At 43.9% G+C, this 26,798-nt stretch overlaps 1 protein-coding gene across 16 annotated transcripts in view; it reads left to right on the forward strand.

Annotated features, from left to right (window-relative positions):
* LOC140458803 (scavenger receptor cysteine-rich domain-containing protein DMBT1-like) overlaps positions 1-26,798 on the forward strand; it is a 144,196-nt gene that overhangs the window by 46,038 nt on the left and 71,360 nt on the right. For 7 of the 16 annotated variants that reach the window (XR_011953704.1, XR_011953705.1, XR_011953710.1 and 4 more), the window contains 2 exons: positions 3,301-3,365; positions 5,386-8,192. The exons of 1 other annotated variant lie outside the window; for it this stretch is intronic. The gene's annotated coding sequence lies outside the window, so the exon portion shown is untranslated. Of the gene's footprint in view, positions 1-3,300; positions 3,366-5,385; positions 8,193-11,647; positions 11,761-16,153; positions 17,831-18,915; positions 19,024-26,798 lie in introns of those variants that run through there. 8 more of the 16 variants (XM_072553445.1, XM_072553446.1, XM_072553452.1 and 5 more) reach the window with 6 other exon arrangements.

The raw sequence follows: 26,798 nt of genomic DNA on the forward strand, positions 1-26,798 counted from the left end.
AAATAAATACTGTCCATACAGCGTATATTTAAAACAAAATGTTTAGGGAGTATGTATTTCTTCAGTTGCTGCAGAGGCAATGGTGCTAATTTTCCAAAATTCATTAGATTCTGGAAAGCTTCCATCCCTCTGTAAAATAGCAGATACAATTCCTCTATTAAAGGAGGGAGGAGGACAGACAACAGGAAACTATAGACTAGTTAGTTTGATCTGCTATGTTTGGGGTGAGAATCAAATAATTTGCTATTATCACTGTACCTGGTTTTAAATCCTGTGATGGCCGATGATGAAACTTGAATAAAAATCTGGAATTCAGAGTCTAATGATCATGAAACAATTGTTGAAGGTGAGGAGCAAAACTGCCATCCTTTAACTGATCTGGCCTACAGGTGACTCCAAACTCTCAGCAATGTGGTTGACTTTCAACTGCCCTCTGGGCAGTTAGCTGTGGCAACGAATGCTGGCATAGCAGTGATGCCCACATCCTGTAAATGAATGAGAAAGCATAGAAAAACTACAGATAACAGGGAAGTGTCAGCAATGGTTTTCATTGAATCATACTGTAGAGAAGAGGCCCTTTGGCCCATTGAATCAGTTCCATCAATAACTACTCTGAATCTATGCTTGCCCTATTTTCCAGCACTTGGCCATAGCCTTGAATGTCATGACATTTTTGCGTGCTCATCCAGACACGTTTTAAAGGTTGGGAGGTTTTCCACCTCAACTGCCCTCCCAGACAATGCATTGCAGATTCACACCATCTTTTGGGTGAAAAATGTTTCCTCCAATCCCTTCTAAATCCCTTGCCTTTCACTTTAAAATTGTGCTCCTTGTTATTGAACCTTCAACTCAGGGGAACAACTACTTGATCGCGTTTCTCCAATTTAGTGGAATTCTTTGAGGATTGAGATGTGCTGTGGATAATGGGGAGACGATGATATGTTGTACTTGGATTTCAGGAAGGCAGGTGACTGTTTAGAGTAAGAGTTACTAGTTCAGTGATAGCACACTGGCTTACCAATTTGAAACGAGGAATTAAGAGGGCTAAAAAGGGGTATTGAAATATCTTTAGCAAACAAGGTTGAGGAAAATCCCAAAGCCTTTTCTCGTATAGAAGAAGCAAGAGGGTTACTGGAGGAAGGGTTTGTCCACTCAAGGACAAGGGAGGAAAGTTATGGGTGAGATTCTTAATGAGTACTTCGCATCAGTATTCACTGAGGAGAGGGGCAATAGCAGATGTTGAGGTCAAGGATAGATGTTTAATTACTCTAGGTCAAGTTGTCATTCTAAAAGGCATTAAGTGGACAAATCCCTAAGTTCAGATGAGATCTATCCCAAGTTATTTAGGGAAGCAAGAGGGGAAATAGCTGGGCCTTAACAGATATCTTTGCAACATCCTTCAACACGAATGAGGCCCCAGAGAACTGGAGAATTATTAATGATGTCCCCTTGTTTAAGAAGGGTGGTAGGGATAAGCCAGATAATGATAGACTGGTGAGCCTGATGTCAGTGGTAGGGAAGTTGCTGGAGAAAATATTGAGGGATAGGATCTACTTACTTTTGGAACAAACTAGGCAACATGGTTTTGTGCAGTGAAGGTCATATCTTACCAACTGAATAGAATTCTTTGAAGAAGTGACAAAGTTGATTGAGGGAAGGGCTCTAGACGTCATATACATGGACTTCAGTGAGGTGTTTGATAAGGGTCCCCATGGTAGGCTGACTGAGAAAGTGAAGTTGCATGGGGTCCAGGGTGTACGAGCTAGATGGATAGAGAACTGACTGGGCAGCAGGAGATGGAGTAGCAGTGGAAGGGAGTTTCTCAAAATGGAGAACTGTGACCAGTAGTGTTCCACAGGGGTCCATGTTGGGATCACTGTTATTTGTAATATACATAATCGATCTGGAGGAAGGTATAGGTGGTCTGATTAGCAAGTTTGCAGATGATACTAAGATTGGTGGAGTAGCCGATAGTGAAGGGGTCTATCAGAATGCAGCAGAATTTGGGTAGATTGGAGAGTTGCACTGAGGAAAGGCAGATGAAGTTCAATACGGGCAAATGCGAGGTGATGCATTTTGGAAGATCCAGTTCAAGAGCAAACTATATGGTAAATGGAAAAGCCCTGGGGACAATTGATATGCAGAGAAATCGGGTGCATTGTACCCTGAGGTGGCAACGCAAGTCAATAAGAGTGGTCGAGCAGGCCGACAGCATGTTTTCTTTCATTGGGTCCAAGAATCAGCAGGTCAAGTTACAATTATATAAGACTTTGGTTTGGCCACATTTGGAATACTATGTACAGTTGTGGTTGCCACATTACCAAAAGGATGTGGATGCTTTGGAGAGGGTACAATGGAGGATCACCAGGATGTTGCCTGATATGGAGGGTGCTAGCTATGAAGAAAGGTTGAGTAGATTAGGATTATTTTCATTAAAGACAATTGAAGGTGGATCTGATTGAGATCAACTAGGGGTGGCATGGTGGCTCAGTGGTTAGCACTGCTGCCTCACAGCACCAGTGATCCAGGTTCAATTCCTGCCTCTGGCAACTGTGTGTGTGTGGAGTTTGCATGTTGTCCCCGTGTCTGGGTGGGTTTCCGCTGGGTGTTCCAGTTTCCTCTCAGTCCAAAGATGTGCAGGCTAGGTGTATTGGTCATGCTAAATTGCCCGTAGTGTTGGGTGTAGGGGAGTGGGTCTGGGTGGGTTGCTGTTTGGAGGGTCAGTGTGGACTTGTTGGGGCGAAGGGCCTGTTTCCACACTGTTGGCAATCTAATCTTTTAAAAAAAAGAAAGTGAGGACTGCAGACGCTGGAGCTCAGAGTCGAGAGTGAAGTGCTGGAAAATCAGGAAGGGCTTATGCCCAAAACGTCGATTCTCCTCCTCGAATGCTGCTTTTCCAACGCAAAAACTCTTGATTCGGGGAACCTGATTGAATTATACAAAATCATGAGGGGGCAGACTGGGTGGCTACCAAGAAGCTTTTTCTCCAGAGTGGGGGACTCAATGACATGAGGTCATGAGTTCAAGGTGAGAGGGGAAGAGTTTAAAGGAGATAAGAGTGTGGGAGAGCTCTTTACACACAGTGGTGGGTGCCTGGAACGCATTGCCAGCTGAAGTGGGACAGTCAGGCACGATAGCGTCATTTCAAATGTATTGAGACAGATACATGAATGGGCAGGAAGCAGAAGGATATAGACCCTTAGAAAATAGGTGACAGCTTTAGGTAGAGGATCTGGATCTGGCTTGGAGGGCAAAAGGGATCTGTTCCTGTGCTGTAATTTTCTTTACTCTTTGTTCTAGAATCTGGATTGGCTCAAAGTTTCCGTAAAGATTTTTAGCTCTGATGCTGGCTGTTGTACTTGTGGGTAAGTTACGCAAACTGGGAAGTTGATTTGCAGATGTTTTGTCCCCTGTCTAGGTGACATCTTCAGTGCTTTGTAGCCTCCTGTGGAGAGCTGCTGCCCTGTCTGTTCTGAAATTTGTTTGGTTCCATTCCCAGTACTACTTCTGGTTGCTGGTTCGGGTGTTGTTCGTTATAGTAGCCAGTTTATTGGGTTGTGGTCGATGTACTTGTTGGAGTCCATGGATGCCTTGAGAAATTCTCTGGCTGTCCTCTGTTTGGCTTGTCCTATGATGGTTGTGTTGTCCCAGTCGAATTTCTGGTACTTGTCATCTGTGTAACTAGGGACAGCAGGTTATGGCGTTGAGTGGCTCATTGGTGTTCGTGGATGCAGATTGCTAGTTGTCTGCCTGTTCGTTATAGTGTTTCATGCAGTCTTTGCATGGAATCTTGTTAGTTAGTCTTGCACTTGATGAGTATAGGGTCTTTTATCCTGCTGAGTTGTCTGAGCTTGGCTGTCAGTTTAGGAGCTGTCATGAATCCCTGTGGTTGGAGAGTCTGGCTGTCAGTTCTGAGATTTTTTTAAAATGTAAAATGTTACATGTCCTAGTTATGTTAGGCAGGTGCGGATGAAGTTGTGGGGATATCTGTTTGTAGCGAATACTCTGTAGAGGTATTGTTCTTCGGTCAGCAGTGCTGCTGTGTATTGGAGCCCTTTTGAGCAGGGTCCTAATGCTGCAGCTTTTGTGCGTGTTCAGTGCAGGATTTGGTTAGTGTGTATGGTACACTTCTGTGGTGCATTCACTGTTTTATGTTCTTTCGACCATCCCATCCAGGAATGGGAGTTGATTGTTGGTTTCCTCTTCTCTCATAAATCTGATCCCTGTGAGCATGGTGTTGATAATCTGGTGTGTGTTCTCCGTTTTCTGTTCTCCTTAATCATAAACAAAAGGTTGGCAGAAAACAGTGTTCATAAATGGGTCTCTTTTAGATTGTCAGAATGTGACCAGTCGGGACCCACAGGGTTTTGCTGAGCCACATCTTTATACAGTTTATACCAATGACTTTGATGAGGGAAATGAAGGCATGGTGGTTACATTTTGTGATGATACAAAGCTAGGCAGGAAAGGTTGTTGTGAAGAAACCTTAATTTCCTGACATCAGTCTTTTTTGATTGAATTTTTCAGATGAAGTATGATACAGCAAAAGGTGATCTTTTTCCTGGAGTGAATAAGAAACAATCCAGAGGACAAGTGCAGGGAGATCTAAGGGGCCTAGTGGGTGACACTCAAAACAATAATATGTAGTCACAGCAAATGAAGAAAGCTCATAGAATGTTATCCTTTGTCAGGAGAGGACTTGAACAGAAAAATAAGGAGTTTATGATTCAGTTGTATAGGACAGTAGTAAAACAACTCAGCAACAGTGTGTAGTTTTGCTCTCTTTTATTGAGGAAAGGATATAAATGCAGTTGAGGTTCTTACTGGACTGATACCTGAATGAGTGAGTTGTCTGATATACTGGATAGACTATTATATTCACACCCGTGTAGAGAAGAGAGGGGTGACTTGGCTGATGTGTTTAATGTCCTGAATGGGTTTTAACAAGGTGAATATGGACATATTTCCTCTTATGGGTAAGTCCAGAATGGGGAAGACTGATCTAAAATGCAAAGTCTTTGTTTTAGGACCGAGATGAGGAGTTTTTCTTTTCCCCCTGAGAGTAGTGCACCTTCTGAGCTCTTTGCCTCAGAAGGCGGTGGAGACTGGGTCATTGAACACTTTTAAGGTGCAGGTGGATAGACTGTTCTTCAGCCAGGGCATTGCAGGTTACTGAGTGTAGCTGAGAATTCAGAGCATGAACAGATCGGTCATGGTCTTATTGTCTGATGGAGTAGACAAGAGGGGCCTTTGGTTCATATGTTGACTTTTGTGTTCATACATTTCACACTGAACCGTATGAGGAGAGATTGGGGCAGATGCATGACTGTGATTTTATGGGGAGACTCTCACTTCTATTATTTTTATTCTAAATCAATTCCACAGGATATTAGGAGAAGATTCACTGTCAGGAAACTGCAACCAAACATTACATCAGGATTTCATGGTGTCACCCACTTCATTGTAACCTGAATCTTATTGGGTTTTGAACATGGAAGGAGAAAGCATTGCTCACAGAGATGAGAAACTGTACGCATGTTGTCTGTGTACACAAGTATTCAGCCGATCATCTGACCTCTCGAAACATAAACGGAGCCACAAGGAGAAACCGTGGAAATGTGGGGACTGTGGGAAGGGATTCCGATCTCCAACTGAACTGGAAACTCATCGGCGCAGTCACACTGAGGAAAGGCCATTTACCTGCGCAGAGTGTGGCAAGGGATTCACTCAGAAATCCCACTTGCTGCGACACCAACGTGTTCACACTGGGGAGAGACCATTCTCCTGCTCGGAGTGTGGGCAGGGATTCACTAACTCCTCCAACCTGCTGATACACCAGCGAGTTCACACTGGGGAGAGGCCATTCATCTGCTCTACATGTGGGAAGGGATTCACTTTGGCATCCAGCCTCCAGACGCATCAGCGAATTCACACAAGGGAAAAACCATTCACCAGTTCCTAGTGTGGGTAGGGAGCCCCAAGCAGCTGTAGAGTCCTGTGTGGAATAAGTGGGAAATTGTTCTGATTCTGCTGCTTTACAACACATTGGATATTGTTTTCAGTTCAGAATAATCAAGGATTAATTTTAGTTGAAAAATCTAGAGATTGAAAGTTTTTTATTCAATTTGAAGGAGATCTGACTGGGCTCAGAATCAAGTTTAGTTTCTCTGCTGAATAGAGCTCAGAACAATTCAGTGAAAAGCTGTCACCTCCAGTAGAATAGTGTAGTTTGTGCAACTTCCCATCCAGGAGTGTCTGATTTTAGTTCTGAAAGTTTTGGAGACAGAAAATGTTTCAGATCTGAAATTTGAATATTCATGAAAGGAACTTACTATAGTTTAGGGAAAGTCTGGGCCAAATTAATTTGGATACAGATTTGGCAGTGAGGTGTAATTTTTCTGTGTACATTACCTGCTGCACCTGTGTACTGGCATCAATCAGGAGGGCTAATTGAATATCTGTCCTTATTTCTTGAGGGGTGGGGGGTGTTGACGTATACGAATAGGGCAGTCTTCCTGCAACTGTAGGTGGTGGTAGGGGAACCTAATGTCAAATACTGAGAGTAGTTTTGGTTCCCTTTTTAAAAGAAAGATCATGTTGTTGGAGGCAAGTTCAGAGAATGTTCTTTAGGATGACCCTAGTATGGAGGGATTGTCTTATAAGAAAAGGCTAAATGGATTGGGGTTTCGAAGTGGTGTTTCAATGATCTCATTGAAATTTACTAGATTTTTTAGGGGTATGACAGGGTCAATGCTGAGATGATTTTCTCCCCCTCATGGAAGAGCTTAGAGTCAGATGCCATAGTTTCCAAATGTAGGGCTGCCTATTTAAAGCAGCGATGAGGAGGCATTTCTTTTCTCACTGTGTACGTGTTTGGAATTTGTTGCCACAGAGAATTATAATCATACAGGATGAAAACAGATCCTTTGATCTAAATTGTCCATGCCATCAGATATCCCAAACTGAACTGGTTCCATTTGCCTGCCTTTGGCCCATATTCCTCTAAACCTTTCCTATACATGGTGGCATGGTGACAGTGGTTAGCACTGTTGCCTCAGCGCCAGAGACCCGGGTTCAATTCCCACCTCACGCAACTGTCTGTGTGGAGTTTGCACATTCTCCCCGTGCCTACGTGGGTTTCCTCCGGGTGATTAGATTAGATTAGATTAGATTACGTACAGTGTGGAAACAGGCCCTTCGGCCCAACAAGTCCACACCGCCCCGCCGAAGCGCAACCCACCCATACCCCTACATCTACCCCTTACCTAACACTACGGGCAATTTAGCATGACCAATTCACCTAACCTGCACATCTTTGGACTGTGGGAGGAAACCGGAGCTCTGGTTTCCTCCCACAATCCAAAGATGTGAAGGTCAGGGTGAATCGGCAATGCTAAATTGCCTGTAGTGTTAGGTGAAGGGATAAATATAGAGGAATGGGTCTGGATGGGTTGCTCTTCGGAGGGTCAATGTTTGCTTGTTGGGCCGAAGGGCCTGTCTCTAAGTAATCTAATGTACTTGTCTAAATGTCTTTTCAATGTTGCAATTGTACCATATCTACCACTTCATGTGGTAGCTCATTCCACACACTCATCACTGTCTGTGTGGAAAGGTTGCCCATCAGGTTCCTTTTTAAATCCTTTCCCTCTTACCTTAAACCTATACTCTCTCCTTTTGGGCTCTCATACCTTTGGGAAAAAGACCGTGGCTATTCACCTTATTCATGATTTTATAAACCTCTGAAGTCACCTCTCTGCCTCTGCTCCAGGGAACCAAGTCCAGCCTCTCTCTATAACTATAGTAAGTCCTTGTGTATATGGAAGGCTGAAATGATCGATTTTTAATCAAGAATTATGGGGCAATTCACAAAGTGGACATAGTGTCAGATCAGCCAGAACCTGTTGGATGGCAGAACAGGCTCGAGGAGCTGAATGGAGAGTGTTGCTGGGTAAGCTCAGCAGGTCAGGCAGCATGCGAGAAGCGGGAGAATTGACATTTCGGGCATAATCTCTTCATCAGGAGGGGCTGAATGGCCTACTGTTCCTATTCATGGTCTTACTATTGATGCCGTTGGGAAATAAACTGGAAACATTGAACAATTGTTCAAATACAGTAAAACAAATGATCTTGTTTCTCGACAGTTTTGTTTGTGTTGTGACGAATAAACATCTGCTTTTCCTTTTGGTAAAGAATCCTTGCAGCGTCATGACTGTTTCAGTGACTGACTGCCACATTAACTGAATTAAATGAAAACTGTAAGCCGGGACTGCAAGGAAGAAACAGCCAGGCGTTATGGCATTTGTAAGAGAAAGGAAAGCCAGTAAGTTCAGTGGTTTTGGTCCCTAAGGTTAATGTTGGGGACAGGTAAATCTTATGCCAAATCTTGTAAAACAATGTAGTTAGGAGAGGAGACCTTGAGCAATTAATTAGCTTTATTCATGGTCATGGGAAATTACATCTTTGTTCAGAGAGGTCCGATGCAATTCCAATGAAATACAGAATGCTACAAGTTATATAGTAAAACAGAAGCCCACTGCCCATTATTTACACAACCTGGGGGCAGTTGTAAGGTCCACATGCATTGTCCAGACCTACGTTTCTTCATGTCTACAAAACTGTTATAATGCAGGTTCAGCTAGGCAAGAACGACCGATAATGGACAGAGTGAAACAATGCATCAAACTGTCGAAGGGGCCAGAGGAGCAGAGCCAGCCTGCTGCTGCAAGGTCAGGCTATCAAAACAGAATTCCTGAGCCAGGGCTCAGATAGCACTATGCTAGCAGGCATTTTACTGCAAACGTTGCTTTGTGACAAAATGGCTTCCACACAGTTTTGTCAATTTTGGTGAAATTTTCCCACAATCCTTTTTTTCGGCAAAGAACAGATTGGGAGTGTCAGCAAAAGGGGGAATATACCCAGAGCCAGGGGGATTCAGAGGGTGGTGGTTGGAGATCTAGCAGATAGTTTTCAGATTCAGTAAGGAAAGGGACAGAAGGCTCCAGGGACTTGGAATAATCATTGGGGGTTTCATCAGGAAGGGGAAATCTGGGCATCTGCGAGATCGCTGGAGCGGAGAGCCACAACAGTGACCTGAACAGAGTACTCTATTGTGTGTCTGCAGGGTTATTTCAATTTCTAGTCAAGCAGTTCCAAAGGCAGGGGAAAAGAAAGCTGCGAGTTGCTCAAATTCCACAAGAACTCGCTTGGTGCAAGTTTGGGACAGATGGGGGATATGAGTACCTACCCAGCAACTGGAGTGGCTGCCTTTTTTTTTTGTGCATAAAGAAAAGTATTAACTGCTAGTAAATGGGAATTATAGTTTATCAGGCTATCCATTGTGCCCCATCAAACATCGTTTAGTGAAAGAAAGATAGAGTGTAGTGCATGGTAGCACAGTGGTTAGCACTGCTGCCTCACAGCGCCAGAGACCTGGGTTCAATTCCCGCCTCATCTAAACACATTTGCTATTATTAGACAATATTCATCATGTATTCAAGGTAACTTTATAAAGGCAAGTTACAGACAGTAAAAGGCTCACCTGGCAAGGAGGTGGTTCAACAAATGCAGGGCATCCTTTTTTTTTCAGCCGCGTTCTGAAATCTGGGTGCCACCAAGTTTGTTGTTGTGGTTCTGTTCGCCGAGCTGGGAATTTGTGTTGCAGACGTTTCGTCCTCTGTCTAGGTGACATCCTCAGTGCTTGGGAGCCTCCTGTGAAGCGCTTCTGTGATGTTTCCTTCGGCATTTATAGTGGTTTGAATCTGCCGCTTCCGGTTGTCAGTTCCAGCTGTCCGCTGCAGTGGCCGGTATACTGGGTCCAGGTCGATGTGTTTGTTGATAGAATCTGTGGGTGAGTGCCATGCCTCTAGGAATTCCCTGGTTGTTCTCGGTTTGGCTTGTCCTATAATAGTAGTGTTGTCCCAGTCGAACTCCTGTTGCTTGTCCTAGAGTATTAACTCCTCCTTGCCCAAGTGTGTACAATAGTGCATATAATCAACTAAAATAAGCAGCAGCAAAGACAGCAGCTGGGCAGGCATCTGAGGTAGGTTCCACCCCCAGTGGGTATGCTGGTCTCAATCAACTCCATAGGAGCTGGCCCACGGCATATAGGTTTTTACCTGTAATTTGGATTGTGATGTGGTCTCATTCTGGCCATCTCAGTAGAAGACCACTACTCACCTTACATGTGACCGGGAATTCTTGGACTAGTTCATATTGTTTGTCCGGATCATGTCGGCTTAGCCAGAAGGAATACATGGCAAAAGCTTAGCTTAAAAGGAAGGTGAGCCAGTCTCTCGATGAATTTTTCCCACTTCATCAGACAGATAGCCACTTTATTTCAGTCTTATAACACAAGCCATTCTTATTCCGGTCACTCCCAGAATTTTTGCTGCCTTTACATCTGTATTGTTCTGTGGATATATTGAGCAAGTTGGGCTGGTTTTCTTGTGGTCAGGGGCTTGGTTCAGTAACATCACTGATTCCCAGGATGGACCCTGGTTAAGGATGGCACACAATAATGTCTCACCCCAATAATGTCGACTATGGAGCTGGTTACTGATACTGGATCCTTCACCTTCAGAGCAAGGCATTATTTTGTAATCCCTTGTAAGGGAGTTTTATAATTGGGGATGTGCTGGTGACTGTCAGGATAATCCTCATTTCCCCTCCCTCAAATAAGGTCGGTGTGCCAGACATTAGGTTAGGGTTCCAAGTAAAATGTAAGTTTTTATTTTTAGTCATGATTAGTCAACACCACTAACTGCCTTTTTATTTTGTGGTATGGGTTTAATTTTTCTCTTCTTCAGCCTTAGTAGCCTTACGCTTTTTCTTTTGTTCACTTTTGTTTGTCTACCCATTCGCCTTCAGCTGGCCACTGGGCGCCACGGTGGCACAGTGGTTAGCACTGCTGCCTCACAGCGCCAGATACCCGGGTTCAATTCCCGACTCAGGTGACTGACTGACGGTGTGGAGTTTGCACCTTCTCCCCGTGTCTGCGTGGGTTTCCTCCAGGTGCTCTGGTATCCTCCCACAGTCCAAAGATGTGCAGGTCAGGTGAATTGGCCATGTTAAATTGCCTGTAGTGTTAGATAAGGGGTATGGGTGGGTTGTGCTTCAGCGGGTCAGTGTGGAATTGTTGGACCGAAGGGCCTGTTTCCACACTGTAAGTAATCTTTTGGGAGTTTGATCTACTGTACATACCTCCAACCCCTTATCACATGCATAATTCCTCCGACTGGTCAGTAAGCTATCTTTCCATTTAGTATTAGCTTTCTGCTTCCATCCTATAAATAACTAATCAATGCTGCAATGCTTCAAATTAACCATGAGGCAATGACAGCGGTCACTGACAATGTATAAAGGTATAAAACCAATCGATCCTGCCCGTTGATTCAGCTAATACAATTTGTTTTAAATATATTAACTAATATAATCATTATCTATAAAGGAGAGATGGAAGATGAACAAGTGACCAAGACATTTAAGAGTCATGAACATCGATACCATTACGTCAAGCCTCCTCCTAGGTGGTGTGCCCTGGCTACATTTTTTCCACCAGGTGCGAAATCTCAACTGTGACACGCAGCTCCTGTGTGTCGACCGTGATGGTTTGGAGGTTGCCCTCAAGACGCTGTTTGTCTGTTACCAGGACCTGATCACTGTCTGGAACATGGTTGAATCGCATCGTGCCTACCCTCCGGCTGGAGTAGCAGCTGTTGTCGGGGAGCCGTTGCTCAGGAATCCCCACCTCCGTACTCGCAGGTACGAGTGGCTATCGGAGGGGAGGGCCGCGGCGGCGAGGGTGACCAGGGTAGGGGACGTACTGGGGGCCTGGGCTGGACGCTGCTGCAGGACATAGCGAGCAGGGCAGCGGTAGACGTCCAGTAAGTTGCCACCGCCATCCGATGCCTTAAAACGGCAGTGCTCGGACCCGACGTAGTGCACCAGTTGGAGAACGCTCAGGTGTGCGGTGGGATCCCGTCCATGCTCACCCCAGCCCAGACGGAATTTCACATTAGCCCAAAGGTCCCGTACTTCCTGCAAAATTTTAATTTTGTTCCCTTTCAGAGGGTAAAAAGGCGGGCCCTGTATAGACTGCTGCTGCACACCGTCCACCTCTTCTCCCTCATCCACCATCCGGACACACCTTGGCGTGCCCATTTGCCACCAGGCAGTGGGGATCCCCAGTGGAGGGCTCTCTACGCGGGAGTCCTCCCCCTTTCTCTCGGGGATCTGGGGTGGAGGGTGCTGCACGCAGCAGTCCCCTGCAACCGCAGATTGCGGTGGTTCACGGACTCCCAGCCCAACTGCTTGTTCTGTAGCCCTGTGGAGTCCATGGACCATGTGTATATTGGGTGTGGGCGTTTGCACTCCCTTTTTTGATTTTCTTAAAAAGCTCCTCCTCTGCTTTTGGTTGCACTTCAGTCCCACGCTCCTGATCTTCGGGCACCCGGTACGGAGGAGGGAGGGCAGGTCCGAAGACCTCCTCGTGGGTCTGCTCCTGGGCCTGGCCAAACTGGCCATAAACTGGTCCCGGCAGCAGGCACTGGACGGGGTCGTTAGGGCCGACTGAATGCCCCTCTTCCGTGGTTACGTTAGAGCCCGGGTGCTCCTTCTCCAACACCCTGGAGCTGTTCAGGGTGAGGTGGGTACCGCAAGGAGTGGAGTGCATTATTTCCCCCTCCAACTCTATTTTGATTTAATCCCTATCCTCCCCCTTCACTGTTTGATCATACAGCATTGCCCTTTGATGTGAAGGGCACTGCTTGTCACTGGCCACTCGGGTGTTTCCTTTCATCCTGGTGGTGGGAACTGAATAAAGATTTGTGCACCTTGTGTCTTTCACTGTCTCACACCTGCACACACACACAAAAAGGACAAAAAAAAGTCGTGAACATAAACTGGAAGTTCATGTTTTCAAAATCTGATTTTATAATGTAAAACGTATATCGTTTCCAATTCTGAAATCCATTATTATTACCTGCTTCTAGCCCCTAACTTTAAATTCCAGCTTAAGTTCCTTAAGCGATCTGACCAGTCACTGCTCATTTACCATGTTATAGGCTGTGAAATGACTACAGCTGCATTAAAAGGTCTTGCCTATTATTGCACAAGTAATGGCCTAATCTAACAACTGATTTTAGCAGCAGCATCTTAATTCTGTTACATGATTGGTCACAACATAATGTTGAACTGAAACTTCAATTCACAATGAGGAAGGGAAATAGATATAGAATAAAGCTATGATTGACATTCCTTAATCACCAATGAGATGCAGCAGTCTTAAAATTAAGTGGCAACAAACGCATCCGAAACACACCATCAAATTAATTCTGCTAGTTTCATTTTCTGAAAGCAATATATTTAGGATGTATATATATATATAGCAATGTATAAATAAAGTATATATATATATATATAAAGCAATATATATGTTTAGGATATTTTGGATCTATCTTTATACTTGCAGTTTTATAATTTTTTAAACTAAGTTCTATTAAATTCATCAAGGTAAAAACAATGACTGCAGATGCTGAAAACCAAATACTGGATTAGTGGTGCTGGAAGAGCACAGCAGTTCAGGCAGCATCCAACGAGCAGCAAAATCCTCCTCTAGTTTATCTCTCCATGCTTCAGGCTCACTGCCTTTATTCCTGATGATTTTGCTGCTCGTTGGATGCTGCCTGAACTACTGTGCTCTTCCAGCATCACTAATCCAGTATCTATTAAATTCATGTCATTCCTCCATTTAATGAGCAAATGTTGAAATCGGAGGTGATTTTCCTCAGTGTTGGACTTAGATTATTTTTAAGGAAGGAACAGACACCTCCTGAGACCAGGATTTACAATGCTACTGCTTTTACTTCCTTTTGTCCATTCTTTGATTAGTTCAAAATTAATACAATTTTTTGGAATTTGCATTTCATAATCATTGGTTTCCTAACCCTTGAAAGGAAATCATCTTAAATTCCCAAAATGTGAATCGAATTCAAAACATTTCCGGGTCGCAAGCTCCAGGGCACAAAACACAAGCTTTCATTCACCAAGAACATTCAAACCAGACCACAAAGAGTTAACCTTTCTACAAACTTCAGTGAATCAGTGCTGAGTCAGTCACAGTCACTCTGTCACGCACGTACAAGTGCACACATGCACGTATGAACAGTTTCCAACTTTCTCCCAATCTCAGTTTTTAGCTTTTGTTTATTCCTTGCTTGTAACGGTAATGAGGCATTTACATTCCAGAACAGTCCAAGTTAGGGAGTTTAGCCTCATAAATCTTGGCTGTGACACATAGCTGCTTAACCACGTAGGGCAAAAGCTAAATAACTCTCAGCCATTCCATTTGTAATTCTAACCATAGTTTCAACACAAGTTGTTCGTGCACGACCCAGGGGAATGTAGTAGTTGTCCAATGTGTCCTATATGCCAAATTCATTGAAGCTTGGACATTCTGACACAAGCAACTATAATTATTGCAGATTTGTACTAGCCAATTAAAAATAACGGTGGGCACTTGAACGGACAGGGGGCATCTTGAAGCATGCCGCCGACCTCAGAGTGAGTCCAGATCTTATCAAACGGGGTTTCACGTGTAATAACCCTGGGGCAAGCAATTTATTTATTACTAATTTTGTAAACCTTAAGATGCTCTCAGCAACGCTTTTTACACTAAGACCCTGTTGAGTACTCACACTAGTATCTTGTGGCCGAGAAGCGAGAATTGTATCAGCGTTTCCGACAGCATTTTTCTTTTCCTAGCTTTCCTTCTTTTTTGGATGTGACGAAAGCAGCAACCACGCTCTATATTTCCTCTCCCAAACAATATCGCCTGGTGACCTGCCAGGACCAGGTATCCCCGACCTTACCTCTCTCAAAAGCAGCAACCATCCTCTATACTTCATCCCTCAAACAAAATTGGCTGGTGACCGATAGGATGAGCGTATCCCCGACCTTATTCCGGTGTTGTACACATTTACCATGGCACTTCAGTGTCTTTTGGACAGAACCAGAGGACCGAGGCTGTACTTTATAGCAGGACAAAGTGAATTTGTCCCCAGGGCACCCTTTCCATGTGGCGTTTGGAACTCACTGACCCCATCGGTCCATGGTGCCAGTATGTAACCTGTAAAAGAGAATGAACAAAACCACACAAAGACTAACAGCTGTCAATAACTCAAGATCACCTGAATTTAGAATTATGCTGATGTCTTGTCATGGCTTCTTCCTGTAGATTAGACTGTTGATCAGGATGGTCTCTAATGCTCCCTGTAACCCAACGACTGTGGTCTTTCTGGGTAATGTCTTACCACAGCGTCTTTCCCTTAAAAAGGGATCAGCATGTTCGCTCAGGGCCAGATGACACAGCCGGCTGATATTTTAATTCTATCGTTCCCTGCCTTTTTTTTCAAAAAAAAAGCCAATCCAAGCTCACAGCAGGCTCAGGGATAAGCTGATTCAAGGGGAACCTTGAGCAGATTCAGCAAGGACCTCCTAAAATAGCAGCAGGTTCAAGAAAACCTCAGAAAATGGAGATCCTGCCAACTACACAAACTGTTTTGCAACATTTGGTATAAGATAATTTTCCCAACAAAGTACAGAAGAACCTCGATTATCCGAACGAGATGGGCACTATTTCATTCGGATAATTGATTATTGGATTAATTGATTTTCTCTGGAGCTCGGAGTTTTCTGTGAAGTCTGCTCCCCGTTCGGCAGACTAAACAGCAGCACGCTGTGCGTGAGCCCCCGCACACCCTCCAATCCTGTCTGTCCCAGCCCCGACTGCCCCCCAATGCTGCCTAACATCACTCTCCCACCCACCCCACACACACACACTGTCCACTGTCCAACCTCTGTCTGTGCCCCTGGCTGACCCATCCCCTCCACCCTGGGGTAGCTAGACTGTACACCAACAATAAGACTGTTGCTGCTTTTGGGGGGTTGGAGGGTGCGTCTCCAAATAACACACACGTGCACACAACCTTTTACTGCAACTTTTTGACAGGTCCCACCTTTGCTCATACAGGACAATGTTGGAGAGATTATCTGGCGAAGGGGGTTTTAGGGTTCACCCCTCTGTCGAACTCCAGGGAAAGTGTTGGGTGGGGGGGGGGGGGGGGGGGGAGCGAGAGAGAGGGCACGAGGTCAGTAATTTGGAGATGGTGCCTGGACTGTCCAGGACTTTTCTCGGCAGCATTTCAGTGAGCCGAGTTCATTTTTAATCATTGTACCTGTAAACAAAAGATGCGATCAAGGTTGAAACAGCTCTTTGACGTAACGTTTCTATTGGGAACTCCGAGATCTCCTTCAGGTAATCCAAAATTCGGATAATTGATATTTGGATAATCGAGGTTCCTCTATAGTTAGGAGAGAGGACCTTGAGCAATTAAGTAGCTTTATTCATGGCCATGAGGAATTACATCTTTGTTCAGTGAAGTCTGATGCAGTTCCAGTGAAATATAAGTTATATAGAAAAACACAAGCCCACTGCCCATTAATTACGCAATCTAGGGGCAGTCTTAAAGTTCACGTACGTTGTCCAGACCGACATTTCTTCATGTCTACAGAACGGAATGTGATCTTACACTGCAGGTTCAGCTAGGCAAGAACAATCGATAAGGGACAGAGTGAAACAATGCATCATTCTATGAAGCAGAACTGTCGAAGGGGCCAGAGGAGCAGAGACTGTCTACAACTGCAAGGTCAGGCTATCAAAACAGAATTCTTGAGCCAGGGCTCAGACAGCACTATGCTAGCAGGCTACATTTTACTGCAAACGTTGCTTTGTGACAAAATGACTTCCACAGTTTTGTGTCAATTTTGGTGAAATACTTCCACACTTAATGTAATTTTGAGTTTGGAAGAATTCCACAATAACATTCCAGCCGACCTTAAAATGTATTTAGATGGGTGTCAGCTTTCTTAACACCCAAGCAGCAATAATTATGGCAGATGTCTCTGATATCTCAAACTAATATTCTCGTTTGCGGAGAGGACAAATGAGAATTCATGGGAACAGCATAAAACATCCAGAACCAATACCGCTCCCATAAACCAGCCGAGACTGACACACACCAGGATTAATCCTTCTCCTTCAGTCACTGTCAGATAGCTGCAGAATTCAACCCAATCGTGCACATTGCATTGGACACTGGATGAAAATATACTTAAGTAGAGGTTCACATGAATTATCAAACACTGGTATCTGCTACCCAACCACATGTTCAGTGTCAGATTTAGTTACCGATGAATTGAGAAATGTACAGCACTCCCATATTCAGTGTTGGGGACTGTGCAAATGCAGAGCCCCTTTTGTGTCTGTCAAAGCACCAGACCCTAAAATAGAGAGCTCCAGCCTCACCCATGCATAATGCAGAAGACTGAAAAGTGCAGTTCATCAAACAAATCTTATTTCCATGGAGAGACCGATTTTCAGGTGCAGAATGAATCTTCTTTCAATTTTGTTTTCCAGATATAGAATCCATTCCTTCTCTGAGACAGAGTTTGAATCGTACTTTTATTATTGTGAATAAATGTATCAATCATTTATCAACTTTAACATTCACTCTCTACTTATCATTCTGACACTGCAGAAATGAATCAGAAATTTGAAGCTAAAATAATATGGCCACTCAAAGAATGAAGCAGGTAGCAACTGGTTTAGTCTGAGTGAACTCACATAAAATTCCAAAGATTAACAGAAACTTCAGTAAAGCAACAGTTTCAGAGAATACATAGAAACTGACACCTAGAGGATGAGACGTACAAAATCCTTTTGAAACAGCTCTTTGACGTAACGTTTCTATCGGGACCTTGAGATCTCCTTCAGGTAATCCAAAATTCAGATAATTGATATTTGGATAATCGAGGTTCCTCTACAGTCAGGAGAGGGAACCTTGAGCAATTAACTAGCTTTATTCATGGCCATGAGGAATTACATCTTTGTTCAGTGAAGTCTGATGCAGTTCCAGTGAAATATAAGTTATATAGAAAAACACAAGCCCACTGCCCATTAATTACGCAATCTACTGAACTAACTTGAAATCACAATCACATTGAGGACTCGACACTGATAACTACAGGATAATATCCATATCTACCCTCAGGAGAAGGCACAGGATCAACCCCATGTTCACAAAGAATGTGTGTGACAAATCTAAAAAAAAGTCTCACAATCATAACTCTGTGCATTTACTTAACAAGCAAGTAATCTCACTCAGAGACAGGCAGATGCACAATTAAATTGTCACACAATGTACTAACATGTGTAGAAAAAAAATAAGTCGTTCCATACACGCTGCACCTTCTGCATGAAAAAAATTGCCCCTCAGGTCTCTTTTAAAACTTCTGCCTCTCCCCTTAACCTATGCCCTCCACTCCCTGACTCTGGAGAAAAGATTCTCATCTGTGCCCCTCATGGTTTTATAAACTTCTGTAACTTCATGTCTCAGCCTCCTTTGCTCCAAGGGAAATGGTCCCAACCTATCCAGCCTCTCCTTATAACTTCAAGCCTCTAGCCTCAGGAATATCTTTGTAAATATTGCCAATTTAATAACATTAGGAAAGATTAGGGTGAATCCAAAGAGGTTCTTTAAGTATATTAAAGTAAAAAGAATAACTAGAGAGAAAAAATGACCTCTCAAGGACCAAGGTGGACATGTATGTGTAGAACTGCAGGAGATGGGTGAGGTCCTCAATGAATGTTTCTCCTCTGCATTTACTGTGGAAATTGGGGGCACTAGTGGTCATATCTTAGGGACAGTATCACAGTAAAGGATTTGTTGGATGTATTAGAATATATGAAGGTGGAAAAATCTCCTGGTCCTGACCAGATATTTCCAAGAACACTGCAAGAGTCTAGAGAAGAAATTGCGGGGGCCCTGGCTAACAGTTTTGTATCATTGGTAACCATAGGTGAGGTCCCGGGAGACTGGATGGTGGCAACTGTTGTGCCCTTATTTGAGAAGGACTGCAAAGAAAAACTTGGGAACTATAGACTAGGAAGCCTATCACCTACAGTGGGTAAGTGTACTGAAGTTGAAGATGTGTACTGTACATTTGAGAGTGTGAACTGAGAGATTATAAGCACCTATGTATATAACTAGATAGCAGTCACAGAGTGTATTGGAAAATTGAAAATGTGCAACATTTGGCTGTGGAATGGATACTGGAGTTTTGGTTGCTGTTTTGACAACAGTTCAAACATAACCAATCAGTTTAAATTATGACCTAGGATACTAAAACACAGTCGAGTTTGAATTTATTGTTTTGCCAACATCGAACCAATGAGACGATCCGATGTTGGGGATATAAAACTGTGAACATTTTGCAAATTGGAGAGAGGACAACTGCCATCAAGACAGATCCAAGAAATTAGGAAACACTCTCTTTCAGTGGTACCTTGCCATATGAAATGTACTCATGATAAAATGAAAGAAGAGGATGCAGGGAATTCAGCAGCTGGAAGAGTGAAGTCACATAAAATAACAGTGGTTGTGTGGTTTTGAAATTAGATTGAAGTAATTTTAATAAATGTCTTATTGGAACAGTATATTGTTATAGAGTTGGAGGCCGTTAATAAGCAGTTAAGCTAAAGGGGAGCTTAGAGTTGTGAATAGTTGTTTTTAATGTTCAGAATTAAAGAATAAATTGGTAATTTGTTTGAATAGTAGAATTTGGGAGTTTTCTGTCACTCATATTTTAACAGATTATGAGGCGAGGTGAGCTTTTCTGGGTGTTTGGTTTAATTAATACAGGGATTCACCGCCGTGTCATAAGTTACTTGAGATGATTCTGAGAGATAAGATGTACATGCATTTGGAAAGACAGGGTTTGCACAGCTTTGTGCATGGGAGATCATGCCTCTCCCATGTTAGAGTTCTTTAATGAAGTGACCAGGAAGATTGATGAGGCCAGGGCATTTGTCATCATCAATTTGAATTTCAGTAAGGTCTTTACTCAGGTTCCACATGATAGGCTGCACTGGAAAGTTAGATTGCATGGAATCCAGGGGGAGCTGGCAAATTGGATACACAATTTGGTAGAAAGCAGAGGGTAATAGTTGGAGGAGGCTTGTCAGACTGGAGGCCTGTGACTCGTGGAGTGCCTTGTGTCAGTGCTCAATCATTGTTCTTTGTTAACTATAGCAATGATTTAGATGAGAATATACAAGGCATGATTAGTAACTTTGCAAATGATACTAAAATAGGTGATATCGTTGACAGCGAAGAAGGTTATCAGAAATTGCAGCAGGACCTTGATTAGCTGGGGAAGTGGGCTGAGAAATGTCAGTTGGAGTTTAATATAGATAAGTGCGAGGTCTTGTGTTTTGGAAAATCAAATCAAGGTATGAGTTTCATGGTGAATGGTAGGACCTTAAGGAGTGTAGTGGAACAGAGGCACTGGAGTACAGGGGCATGGTTCTCTGAAAGTGGAGTTACAAGTAGACAGAGCAGTGAAGAAGGCTTTTGGCACAGTGGCTTTCATCAGTCAGGGCATTGAGTAGAGAGGTTGGGAAGTTATGTTGCAGTTGGTCAATCGCAATTGGAGTGTTGTGTTCAGTTTTGGTCACCGTGCTATGGGAAGGATGTTATTAAATTGGAAAGAGTGCAGAAGAAATTTACAAGGCTGGACTCAATGGTCTGAGTTATAGGGAGAGGTGAGACACGCAAGAGCTTTTTTTCTTTAGAGCGTAGGAGACTGAGAGGGGATCTTTATAGAAGTATATAAGATCACAAGAGGCATGGATGGGGGAATGCACTCAGTCTTTTTCCCAAGGTTGAGAAATCAAGGACCATAGGCCATCAGTTTAAGGTTAGAGGGAAAGAATAAAAGGGAACCTGAGGGGCAACTTCTTCACACAGGATGGTATGTACAAATATGGAATAAGCGCCAGTGGAAGTTATTGAGACAGGTCCATTAACAACATTTGAAAGGCATTTGGACAAATATGTGGATAGGAAAGGTTTAGAAGGATATGGGCCAAGTGCAGGGAAATGGGGTTCGTGTGGATGGACATTTTGGTCAGCTTAGACCAGTTTGAGTCAATGGGCCTTTCTCTGTACTGTATGACTCGATGACTCAAGCATCCTTCCTATATCAGGGCAACCAGAACTGTCCACAGTATTCCACAAGTGGCTCCTTGTAGATAATATCTACCCTGCACTGTCTCAACTAACTTTATCACCTCTTCAAAACCTCAATCAAGTTAATGAGACACTATTTCCCATACACGAAGCCATGCTGACTATTCCTCATCAGTTCTCAAAATTCATGTAAATCCTATCTCTCAGAATCCCCTCCAAACTTACCCATCACTGATATCAGACTCACTGGCCTACAGTTCCCAAGCTTCTCCTTACAGCCTTTCTTAAACCATGGCACAACATTAGATTTTAGAAAGACCTTCAACAAAGTCTTATATGGTAGACTGGTTAGTAAGTTAAATGTGATGCACTTTGGAAGAAGAAGCAAGACAAGGGAATACTCAATGAATGACAGGACACGAGGAAGCTCAGGGGAGCAGAGGGATCTTGGTCCAGAGAACCCAGAAGATGGCAGGACAATTACGAAGCCATAGGGGACACTTGCCTTTATCAGTCGCGGTTCAGGGAGGTGATGATGGAGCTGGACCGGACTTTGGTGAGGCCACAGCTGGGAAAATGTGCGCGGTTCTGGTCTCCGCACTATAGGAAGAATGTGATTGTACTGGATGGAGTGCAGAGGAGATTCATCAAGGATGTTGCCAGGGATGGAGCAGTTCGGCGATGAAGAAAGCTTAGGGTCTTTTCTTTGAAGCAGAGAAGGTTGAGGGAGGACCTCATGGAGGTATGTAAGATTATGAGGGGCATGGACAGGGGGGATGGGATTGTTCTGTTCCCTGAGGGTCAACAACAAAGAGAAAAAAGAAAATTAACCTAGAGGGTGGGGGATTTTAGAATTTATATTTTTACCCAGAGTGTGGCAGGTTCTGGAGTGCATTGCCTGGGAGGGTGGGTGAGGTGGGAAACCACACAATCTTTAAAAAGCACTTGGGTGAGAACTGGAAGTGTTAGAACATTCAAAGCTACGGGGGCCTCGTGTGGGAAAGTGGACCACAGGGTGTCTCGTGTACTGTGTGATTCTATTCTCTGAAGTGTGAGATGAAGAGTGTCAGTTCCTCACCAGTTGATTTGGTATCTGCAGTTATACCTGCTGCCACTAGATGGAAGACTTGACTACATTGCAGCACACCTCAATATTTGTCTTTCAAATGATTCTGTTCATGCCTCAAGGTAATTGCCTCACTGCTATTGCCCCTTCTTCCAGCTGGCTGTGTCAACCCTACCTTCTGGAATCCACTCTCCAAGCCTCTAATTCTGAGGACTGTTTTACGATAAAATAATGGAAATACCATGGTCGGACACAGACATGGTGGGCTGAAGGGCTTGTTCCTGTGTTCGGTGACAGTGTCCATATTTACACCTGTCTGCCTCCATAGGGAAACACACAGATAGGAGACATTTTCCACTTTGCAGTGGCTAATTGCAAATCGGTAGCAAATGAACATTTTTGCTCCTGTAGTTTGGCTATATCAGGAGAGAAAAGTGGTAATTCAAAATGTTATTAAAAATTCAGTATTGTGCTGTTAAAATAACCAATAAATGACCTGTGCTCACATTCTCTGTAGATAGATTGTTAACCTGACTGTAGTGTCTTTAAACACACAGCTTTGTGAATCCATTTGACTAGCTGCTCACTGTTGTATTGTTACTTGAAAGAATGAAGGATTCACGTCCACTTTGACAAACAATTCTTTTTGGTAATATTGTGTGAACAGGTTAATGGAACTTCATAGATTTGTTGGCTTAAAGACTTGTTCTCTGAGTTAATGTAATGGTTATGAAGATGTGATGCGTGAAATTAGACCCCAGCTCTCCTTTATCTCAGGGAGGGACTGAAGATTAGCAATGATTGAGTCAGGCCTCATCGAAGCAAGCGCTTACAGTAGAGATATGAATTGAATTTATTGTCACATGTACCGAGGCACAGTGAAAAGCTTTGTCTTGCGAGCAATACAGGCAGATCAGAGAGTTAAGGAGCAAAGATAAGTAAATAATAGGTAAACAGCAGCAAAAACAGGTACAGGCAAATGTTAAGAGTTTGTCAGTCCATTCAGTATTCTAACAACAGTAGGGTAGAAACTGTTACAAAATCAGTTGGTGCGTGTGTTCAGGCTTCTGTACCTTCTCCCCGATGGTAGAGGTTGTAGATAAACATTACCAGGGTGGGATGGATCTTTGAGAATGCTGGCGGCCTTTCCTTGACAGCGGGCCTGGGAGATGGATTCTCTCGATGGGCAGTTGGTCTTTGTAATTGTCTGGGCTGAGTTCACCATTCACAGTTACTAAAGTTCACTTGAGAATGTAACTTTTAAATGTTCTGTGATTTATATATGAAGAACTGAAACCAACATGTTCATTCTAAAAGATGAGAGACTTAACAAGCAATCCAGGTCTTTTTCAATATATAATTTCAGTTACATCACACTGTAAACTTTTGCTGTAAATGCTGTGTCTTACGATCTTATTCTCTACAACCAGCTGATGAAGGAGCGGCGCTCCGAAAGCTAGTGCTTCCAAATAAACCTGTTGGACTATAACCTGGTGTTGTGTGGTTTTTAACTTTGTACATCCCAATCCAATAGCGGCGTCTCCAAATCCCGAGCTTGCAGTCACCTGCCCCTTCATCCCACCATATTGCCCCCAACCCCAGCCAATATCCCCCATCCCCCACCCCGGGTTTTGCTGCAGTGAAGCTCAGACCAAACTGGAAGAACAGCATCTCATCTCCCATAGCCTGCAGGACTCAATATCAAGTCCAATTATTTCAGAGCCTGATACACCACCTTCCATGTTCTTTTCCCCTTCCTTAGTTAATTGTCGACCATCCCTTTCCCTAACTTTCTTCTGTGTTCTGTCTCCACCTATCCCTCACACCTTTATCTCTCCCTCCCCACCCCCAGCCCAAACTCCCTGTCATCATCACATACTATCTCCCCAGTGACTATCATTTCTGAAGACTTGAAATGTTAACTGTTTCTCTCTCTTTCTCCACAGCATTAGTCCCTTATTTCCATTGCCAGTGTGATTTCTTCTGCATCACTGTGTCCTGGTATGTTGTGCATTTTCCTCGCTTCTAACCTCTCAAACACCTGAAGATCATGAAATGGGCCAACCTGTTATCTTAACCCTTCTGAAGCCCCAGTGGTATAGCTTGTCACCAAGGGAAGAAAAACTCCCTATTACTTGAACTCACTTCCTGAATTCCCAAAGCCTGTCCACCAACTCCACAAGTCAGGAGTGTGATGGAATATTCCCCATTTGCCTGGATGGGTGCAGCTCCAACACTCAAAGCTTCCAGGGCAAAGCAGCCTGTTTGATCAGCACCACATCCACAAATGTCCATTCCCTCCACTGCTGACTCTCAATAACAGCAGTGTGTAATACCTACAAGATGCAATGCAGGATCTCACCAAAGATCTTCAGCCAGCATCTTCCAAACCTACAACCATTTCCATCTGCAAGGCCAGCAGGTGCAGGGAAACACCACCCCCCTGCAACTTCTCCTCCGAGCCGCTCACCATCCCAGCTTAGAAATAGATTGGCCCTTACTTCAGTGTCACTGGGTCAAAATACTGGAGTTCCCTCCAAAAGGGCATTGTGGGTTATCTAACAGCTTTTACAACATTTGCAACCTCTTACTTCGATGCATAGCCATGATTTCAATTTGGAGTGAATTCACTGTGACTCTGATCTCCAGCATTTGCAGTCCTCACTTTCTCCTCCATGAATTCACTTCTGACAGGCACACCGGCAACATAGACTGAAAGTTGCATCCGAGAACCATGCAAAAGTTCAGATACAATGGCATCTGAAAGAATAGGCTGCTGTTTTGAATAAGACCATAAGATCAAAAACTAGTAGGGACAGGAGAAGACCATTTAGCCCCATGAGCCTGTTCTGTCTTTCCATAGGATCAGGGCTGATCCCATTCTCCTCACCTCACTTTCCTGCCTCTCTCCCTTGATTCCCTGACTGATCAAAAATCTATCTGTCTCAGCTTTCAATTTACACAATGACACTGCCTCTGCACACAGTTCTCTGTGGCCAGGACATTCTCTGAGAGAATAAATTACTCTTCATCTCAGTCTTCAGTTGGTCCCCCTTTATTCTGAGATGTTTTCCCCTGGTCCTAGATTCTCCAGTGAGGGGGAATCACCCTCTGACAGTGTTGACTGTCAGTCCTCTATCTATTTCAATGAGGTCATCTCTCATTCTTGTAAACTCCAGCAGGTAGACTTCCAACCTGTTTAGCCTTTGCTTCATCCCGGGAATCATCCAAGTGAACCTCTGAATGGCCTCCAATGAAATGATAGTTTTCCTAAATAAAGGGACAAATGTTGCTCCAGATCTGGTCTCCCCAGCATCTTACACAGTGGCAGTCAGGTTTCCCTACTCATCCTTCAATCCCCTTGAAATAAGGGCTAGCATTCCATTAGTAATGTAGAGGAAGGCCAACAGCATGGGTTCAAATCCATGGGAGCTAAGGGTACCATGAAGGCCTCTCCTCTCCCCTCCATAACAAGGGGGCATCATTTAAAGTTGAAAGACAGGAGGATTTGAGGATTGCTTCACCCAGAGGGTAATGGGGATCCAGAATGCACTGCCTGGGAGGGTGGTTGAGATGGGAATTTAGACAGTGACATCCACATCCTGGGAATGATTTTTTTAAAAATCCACAATGTGGCATTTGAGTTCAAACATTGCTGCTTTGAAAGCAAATACTCAAGCCACTGGCCCTCTTTATTGTCCCTATTTAATAAGCTATCATGTAGTTTATTAGATTTGATTTCATCCTGCCTCGTTAAAGCAAGGGACAGTATCAAACATGTTAATGGGTGGCACAGTGGCTCAGCGGTTAGCACTGCTGCCTCAGAGCGCCAGGGTCCCAGGTTCAATTCCTGTCACGGGCAACTGTCTGTGTGGAGTTTGCACATTCTCCCCATGCCTGTGTGGGTTCCCTCCAGGTGCTCCAGTTTCCTCCCACAGGCCAAAGCTTTTCAGGTTAGGTGAATTGGCCATGCTAAATTGCCCATAGTGTTAGGTGCATTTGTCAGGGGTAAATGTAGAGGAATGGGTCTGAGTGGGTTGCTCTTCGGAGGGTCAGGGTGGACTGGTTGGGCTGAAAGGCTTGTTTCCACACTGTAGGGAATCTAATCTTAATCTGTGGTTAACTTGTAGTAGGTCAGCTTTTCCAAATATTTCAGGAACCTCTCCCTCAGTGTTGACAATTACTAGGCACTACATATACATGAACCCTTTCACATCTCTGAATGTATTTCTGTCCAGTCCAAACCTTTGAATAACACGTCAGAGGTGAGTCTTAGTCCTCAGTGATAAAGTTACAATGGCAGATTATATGAATTAGGCCTTTTTATAAAATCACGATGGGTATGGTAAGGTCACCCCTCAGCCTCCGACGCTCCAGGGAAAAACAAATCCCAGCCTGTTCAGCCTCTCCTTATAACTCAAATCTTCCAACCCTGGCAACATCCTTGTAAATCTTTTCTGAACCCTTTCAAGTTTCACAACATCTTTCCTGCAGCAGAGAGACCAGAAATGAACACAGTAGCTAAAACTGGCCTCACTAATGCCCTGTACAGCTGCACTATGACCTCCCAACTCTTAAACTCAATGCACGACCAAAGATTGCAAGCGTGCCAAACGTCTTTTTCCCCACCTTGTCTTCCTGCATCT

The sequence above is a fragment of the Chiloscyllium punctatum genome, chromosome 34 (genome assembly GCF_047496795.1).
Source record: "Chiloscyllium punctatum isolate Juve2018m chromosome 34, sChiPun1.3, whole genome shotgun sequence".
NCBI lineage: Eukaryota > Metazoa > Chordata > Chondrichthyes > Orectolobiformes > Hemiscylliidae > Chiloscyllium > Chiloscyllium punctatum.